The 7,929-nt window shown below is 36.9% G+C and overlaps 1 long non-coding RNA gene across 3 annotated transcripts; it reads left to right on the plus strand.

Annotated features, from left to right (window-relative positions):
- The first annotated feature begins 4,108 nt into the window (after positions 1 to 4,108).
- LOC135758787 (uncharacterized) lies at positions 4,109 to 7,619 on the plus strand. Of its 3 annotated transcripts, XR_010536576.2 has the most exons (10): positions 4,109 to 4,200; positions 4,328 to 4,439; positions 4,529 to 4,609; positions 5,066 to 5,239; positions 5,377 to 5,452; positions 5,588 to 5,648; positions 5,827 to 5,887; positions 6,872 to 7,052; positions 7,157 to 7,269; positions 7,405 to 7,619. It is a non-coding gene; the product is annotated as an uncharacterized lncRNA (long non-coding RNA). The 3 variants fall into 3 exon arrangements; XR_010536577.2 differs by having other exon boundaries at positions 4,124 to 4,439; positions 5,377 to 5,476; XR_010536575.2 differs by having other exon boundaries at positions 4,124 to 4,439.
- Positions 7,620 to 7,929: the final 310 nt, after the last annotated feature.

The raw sequence follows: 7,929 nt of genomic DNA on the forward strand, positions 1-7,929 counted from the left end.
ATTGCACTTTTCAGGAGTTAAGGCAGATGTGGAGGCACAATGGGTGACACCAGACACACAACAAGCACATTGTTCGGTAAGTTTGCACTTTACCACTACAGTTTCTTTAAATACCCATGTATACACTCATTCACAATTCCCACACACAACACTGTAACACGACCATACACAACATGTACACAATTGTCTTAGTTTGCCATGTAGAAATATACAAACAGAAATATTCAGACTTTGGTTATAAGAAATTTAATTTAATAATTGTATTTATTTAGCAGAGGTGTCCCTGGAGTTTATTGACAAAAGATTTTGTTTTCAGAATAAAAAGTTGTGTCCAAATCAGTAACAATTGTACTTTCTGTTCAGGACATTCAATCATGACATGATCCATGTGGATGCTGTCCATTGAGGAAAGAGTTTGTTCAGCGGTAAGTGAATCTTCTGTATTTTAATGTAATTAGGTGTGGAACAGTAGAATAAGAGTAAAAGGTTTCAGAATAGGGGTAAATTCAAGGCTGAGTTAAATTTTTTAAGAATCTTTTTCTATCTTATATTTGTTGACTTAATGTTTATGATATTTCTAACAGGTTTCTGGATAGAATTAATTCCAAAGATGGGAAAAAGTGCACATCCAGACAAGGAGCAATCAAAAAGACAAGGAACTTGGTGCAGAGAAAAGCTGTGGCCATTAACCCCCATGTGAACAGCTTCATGCAGTCCCTGATTGAGTTTGAATGGACGACTTCAAAGTAAAGGCCACTGTGGTCTGTCTGCCAGTTTAATGCATTTATTTTTAGTGTTAAATGAAATTCAAGTAGAATATTTAAAACTATGGGCCAGTGTTCTTTTTACCACAGTGAAATGTTACCTTTTAGTCGATGATGGACTTTAAACTGAAAACTTCAAACTATGGAACAGTGTTCTATTTGCCAGAGTTAAATATGTTACAGCAGGGGTCTCCAAACTTGTTTATACTTGTTGATTTTATTTTATGTTACTTGATTATATGTTTATTATTGTTTAAAATCTTGTTTTAAATGTTTTGTTTCAATTAAATGTTTTTTTAAATAAAATTTTGATACAAACATTGCTTGGATTGCCTTTTAATTCATTATGTCATGTCAAGGATAGCATTTTTACCATATTAATAACTATAGATTTAAACCTAAATCTCTATCTATTTTATATAATATTATTGTATTAACTGTAATAAGTAATAAATAGTATTTATGGGTCAATATAGACATTACAGTAAATTACTGTAAAAATAGACTACTGTAATAAAATATTGTAAAATTACAGTACAGTACTGCTTTGTAACTATACAGTACTAGTTTGTGTACTGTAAAATGGTATTACAGTACAGTACTGTAAAACCAAAATACAGTAACTTACTGGCAACCGTGCTGCCAGTAACGTACTGTAAAAATACAGGGAAATCGTTAACAGTGTGGGTACTTCAGCTGGGCCTTCAAAATATGCCATGAAGTGCAAATGCCTCTCCATCCATAATACTAGGCTATTCGTATTTCGTTAAATCATACAGTGAACGTGTAAAAATTCTGAGCACGCAAAGTTAAATTACAGAATGGGCATTGTCTGCCTTTAAATGCAGTTTTAAAGTTTAAAATTACTTTAATCTAACTGATAAACACAAATACAGACTCTGCTGCTCTGTAATGACAGGGGCTCTGTAAATTTGCATTTAACAAGCTTAAATTATGTTCTTTAATTTATTTTTAATTTTTTGGAAATATATATTTAGCTGTAGGATACCTTGTTAGTCTTTTTCATAAGGGGAAATATAGCACCCTGCGTTCTCAGTGCACCTCCTTGTGGCTTATAACTGTTGTTATAAGATATCCAGGGCTCGCAAAATTGCTAGCCCGAGCCCCGAGGCTATTGCAAATTCTTGTCGGGCTACCAAAATGTATCTCCGCCCTGCCCATCGGGTATAGCGAGGAAAAAAATATTTGAATGTTTTCGCATTCTCTCAGATTTAGTTAGGAAATTATATTGTATGTAATTCGGCGTCGTTTGTCAGTCATTACTATCCTCACCACGTAACAAGTGAAACTGTCAGGAAGTAAAAGTATAATTAAACCCATTATTTTTCTCGTGTTCGCGTCATATGCACAGGCTCCTCTGCACGCGCTTCTTCCAGTTGTGCTCTTCACGAGTACGCGCTTAAGTAATTTAGTTTTTACCTCAGCCCTATCAAGCTAGCCACAACGTCAATCACGTTTTCCGCCATTTACCTCAACCACTCTCACCGCGGAGATTCGGGCCATTAGACTGTATTAATATTAACGGTCTATGATCTTCGTCTTTAGTGTTTTACGGCAGCTCGCATCCAGTTTGTTGCATGCTTAGGACTTCATGAAGGCTTACAATGTTTTGTTTTTTACCCGCCCACTTGAAATCAAAACGTGATTGGTCAATTTTCCCGTCACTCTCCACACCAAAACACATAGCTTGGCCTTCCCTGGGATTCATGAAGTCCTAACCAACAACCTGATCTCACAGAAATGCGTGAAATGAACACGACCTCTTAACCACGAATTACGTGGTGGTGGCACGGATTGTGTTGAAATTGCGTGTCGGCAGCACGGAAACAAGACCCATACAAAGTCAATGAGGCTATTTTGTCGTGTGGGTGACACGGATTCCCTGGTTTAATAACGTCACACAGTGGGCGGCGGTAAAAGCTATTACGTTGGTATTTAACTTAATATAAGCAGTGCTATACGTTGGTCCTGAACATAAAATAAATATAGCCAATTTATTGCAGCGCTATTACGTTTGTCATGAGCATAATACATTCAAAGCATAGATTAAATCGTACTATACCATACGATTTTGCAGAAACGCTCGGGAATTCAGGTGCTGTAAATCCGGTGGACAGGATTCATCTCGTTATAGATCAAGATAATTTATAAAGATCTTTAAGGGTCGGAATATCAGATAGTTGACGTAGTTCATATTTTTAATTAAAAAAGTAAAAACGAAATAAGAGGAATATCATACATTATTGTTGTTGCGGTGTGTCACGTGACAATCATGACCCGTCGCCATGGACACAAGGGGTCGGATATTTAAAGTTAAATATTTTTAACTTACGCGTGAAATGGTTAATTTTAAATATATATATATTCTAAGTAAACAACAACAGCCCAAGTTTAGCAAACATTTTTTTTATTGAAACTATAAATAAATATTCTGCATCCATTAGGTGTGCCACTGTGGGTGGCTCTTGCACACCCGTGGCTACGCCCCTGCCGTGACCCAAATCTCGTTCGCACATCATCGCGATGTTTATCGTCAATTTACAAACCTCGCCAGTCGCCACATCTTTGTGAGTATACCATTAAATTTCTGTTTGTTCGATATTAAATTCATTATGTGTTTTTATTAATCCAGATCGGCTTCTAAATGTTGTCTGAATTGTATTGATCATCTATATTACATTCTTTTTGTTCACAATAAGTTCAACACAACACATAATCAAGTAGTGGGTGATTAGAGCGTGATTAAAAGTCACGTTATGTTACTCACCATTAACGTAACGTGACAGACCCTCGATCATTGTATTATATTCATATTTTTGGAATTAACTACCAATGTACTTCTACTGTGGTATTTTGTGTTTATAGTACACAAATCGTACCATGTTTTTACCGCAGTTAGTCTACTTCTACTGTGGTATTTTGTAGTACAGTAACAGTAAACCTTATGCTTTTACCACAGTAGCTCAGCATTTTTATACATAGTAAAAAACAGTAACAACAACACCATGCTTTTAATACATTTGATGTACAATTCAGAAATCTTTAGACATTCAGATCCTTCTTTTTTTTGGTCAGTTTTATTCTATGGCCGTTTTATTTATTTATTTATCTTATTATATAGTCTTATGATAGTGGGCGGATCTTGGGGTTTGTTGTAAATAGTTATACACATACAATGTTTAGTAAATAAAGAATAAAAAAAAATTCAAAATTTGTAATTCACAATTTTTTTTGTCTTGCAGTTTCTTCACATACATCTCATACTCCTTCATCTACACTCTTCACAACATTTAAACCAACGGCTCTTTTAACAGCCATCACCTGCAAAAGCTCTCCTACTCACTCACTCACTCACTCTCCAACTCACTCAAGGTGCGTTCCATTCGACCGTAAGTCGACCATCGACCATCAAGAGGTATTTATTTGTACACATGCATTTACCAATTGAAAAGTTCTTTGTATTATAATGGTCTTTTTTCACAGACTGTGATGATGCATTTCCACAGTTATGTTTTGTCATTCACATTTTTGTGTTGAAATAGATTAGCCTATCCCCTGTATGTCATTGATGCACTACTTCAAAGATGTGAGAAAAAGAACATACACCTGCGAGTAGTCTGTTACATTGCCTGTGTTGTTGCCTCACATTTGCAGGTAAGTACCCTTTTTTTTGTGTGTAAAACTGAATTATTGTTTTTAAGAAAAAACCTTTAACTTATTTATGTCATACTATGTTCAATCAGAAATCAGGGGAGGGCATATCACACAACATTGCCTTGGCCGTACCAGCATTTCATGTTTATGGACACAAATTGCCCCGCCAGGTAATTAATTGACTTTATAGGGATATCAGGATATATAACACACATCATTCACTCCCTGTTTGGCCTCAATTTGTCCTGTCTATGCACTGCAAAGCTGAAATTAGCCAGAAATGCCTAAAATAATCTTTAATCTAACATTTTTCCAACCTGACGTTTGTCTAAACTTGTTTCAGATGCAATGTGTAAGACAATCCAGTGGAAACTGTTTATGTCAAATCTGTCTGGGTCAAACTAATCACTATAAGCAGAGGATTGTTATAACCAAATTGGTTTCCTTTGTTTCTTTTTATGCATATTACCTAATTTGTATAATAATAACATTAATATAAAGTAATAAAAAGAACAGCTTTGCTATTTTTACAAATTAGAAGATAAAATACCATAAGATCACTATAAGCAGTAGGGTCATGCTTTGTGTACATTATGTGATATTTTACCACTTTGCTTTAATCATAGATCAAGTACAGTACCAGATGGCTTGATGGGTTTGGGCTCACAGACGGGGAAGGAATGAAAAGGCTGTGGTCTTTCCTCCAAAGATTTGCCAGAGTCACAAAGGAGATGACTCCATCTCATCGCCTTGACCTACTGACTGATGTCCGCCTTGACGGAGGAAATCAACTGACCTAGGTGTGTCTACTGCTGTATAACCTTTCAAAATTCTGTGCTGGTGGTTCACTGTTTATACATTTTTATATTTTCTGGAGTGAAGTCGATCACACAAAAAATGGTAAGCATACTATAAGTAGATTAAACTGTCTTTTCAGAGGTGCAGCTCCTGCAAAGAGTAGACAAAGCAGAGAAAATATTGCTCAAGAAGATATCTCATCAGAGAGGCACCAGGTAAACAATGCACATAAGAAGCAGGTAATAATTAGTTGTAGATGGGAGAATATTACATTCCATTTATAAGTGCATTTTGCACTAGAGTATTTAGGATTGATGTGTGTCTTGTTTTCTGTTATTGTTGTTGTATAGTGTTGATTTCTGAAGGAGACATGGAGAGATGGAAAAAAGCTAGCCCAACAGAAACCAATAAGTAAGGAACTGAAGTTAAAGTCTTAAATACTGTAAGAATGTCATGAATACTATTAACAAAGAATATTGCAAATGTAATACTTACCCTTCCGTGTACAGTAATAAAATATAATCATGTTAAGAAGTAACATGAAATTACTGACTTTATTAGAGTGGTAGTAATGTCGTCTTTTCTTCAGACACTGTCTGTAGATGGAAAAGGGACTACATCATCAGACTGATTCAGTTCTACAAGTTCAAGTAAGAGTTTAATGTTTTTATGTAAGACTTTGGTAATTACAGACGTCTTTAAAGGAAAACACCACCGTTTTTCAATATTTTACTATGTTCTTAGCTCAACTTAGATGAATTAATACATACCTATCTTTATTCAATGCATGCACTTTTAGTCTTTGTTAAGCACTCCGTGAATGTGTTGGCATTTAGCCTAGCCCCATTCATTTCTATGGCTCCAAACAAAAGTTTTATTTTGTGCCACCATACTTGGACACCACTGTAAATACATGGAAGTGTTTGGTGGCTTCTAAATTCATCCCTGTTTGGAGCCATATGGATGAATGGGGCTAGGCTAAACGCTAATACATTCACAAGGCGCTGTACAAAGACTAAAAGTGCACGCATTGAAAAAAGAGGTATGTATAATTCGTCTAAGTTGTGGTAAGAACATAGTAAAACAGGGCTATTCAAATCTTACCCTGGAGGCCTGGAGCACTACAGAGTTCATGTACCATTAACTACCTGTGATTTTCTAGTGATCATGAAGACCTTGATTAGCTTGCTCAGGTGTGTTTGATCAGGGTTGGAGCTTAACTATGCAGTACTCTGGCCCTCCAGGGTAAGATCTGAATAGCTCTGTAGTAAAATATTGAAAAACGGTGTTGCTGATGTGCTTCAACGTGTGATTATAGTAATGGCATAGTTTTGAAGGAAACTGTCACCGGTGGTTATAAATTAAAGTATTGCAGTATTATTGCAAATTTTCATGTGGTGTAATTAGTAATCTATTACCACCAAGGCCTTACTTGTAACATATGTTTGGTTGGGTGTACCACGGTAATGCTTTCTGCTTGCTAGCTACTTAACTTTTGTGCTGTACTTTTTGTAATGTGTAGATATGGGACTCGTGAGTCACACAAAAAGGGTGAAACAGTAATCTGTCTGTTACTGTTCTCTGATCAAGTGTGTACATAACGTTTAATACAAATTATTTGCTAACCATTGTAGAATTGAGGACTCTGCTGAACATTGAGGAAAAATACCGTATTGGGAGAAGATGGCAAGAGTCTGATTCAAACTTCCAGTCTACCCTTAAAGATGTGGACCGTGAGCTCAGAGTCCAACTGTAAGGCTAGAACTGAATCAAGGGAGAGAGCAGTCGTCCTCCACCTGAGAAGAATATATCCAGGTATAGTGCTAAAAGTGGATAAGTAGATACAATATGACATTATAGGTTTGAACTTAAAAAGGACTATAATGAAAATTAATACATTTTGCATGTGTGTTTCCTAGCTTTGCTTCAGATGGGCAGGCCATTGCCATTAGACTCTCCAAGCAGGTAGCCAATTGATTTTCAGGAATCATGTGATCCCTCTTGGCATGTCTACTTCTGCTTTAATGACACTGTAAGTATAGTTACTTAACCCTAGTAACCACACAGCAGTCACTCTAGTAACCATCTGACAAACTAACTACCTGCAAATCATATTAGAAACCACCTGGTAACATAACATAGCATTTTGTTTTCTTTTGTCTTCTAGATTGAAGAAGATGATGTTTCGAGGAGTCTAAAAAGGCGAGGGATTGATGCCTTACATATGAAGACTCGGGCAGCTGAGGAAAAGTGGCCAAGTGGTCTAAGGGGCCAGTCACACCAAAAGCGTTTATGGCAGTTGCAGGCGCCTTTTTTGAATGATATTCTATAGGCAGGGCGCGTTTACGCGCTGTTTATGTGCGCCGAGCGCCTCGCGTTTTTTTGCCGCCTGGCGCGCACACGTTTTTGAAGGAGCGCTGAGAGCGGAGAAGAGCCCGACGTCATTCGGGTCTTTCCATTGTCCAATCAAATGAGGGGAGAGCCGGGCCTTACGTTGTGGTGAGTGAAGTTTACAGTTGCTTTGAAAAACCGGACTCCACTGGCTCACTCTCTCCTGCGTGTTTGTGCACCTCTCACCCTCAAACAAGGTCAGAGCAAGCGCCCTCTTTTTAAAGTTTCTGCTAATATGACGGTTAACAGCAAAAGAGCGCTCACGCTTCAATATTTGATTGACAAGACAGCTGACTCGGTG

The sequence above is a fragment of the Paramisgurnus dabryanus genome, chromosome 16, assembly GCF_030506205.2.
Source record: "Paramisgurnus dabryanus chromosome 16, PD_genome_1.1, whole genome shotgun sequence".
In the NCBI taxonomy this organism is placed as follows: Eukaryota; Metazoa; Chordata; class Actinopteri; order Cypriniformes; family Cobitidae; genus Paramisgurnus; species Paramisgurnus dabryanus.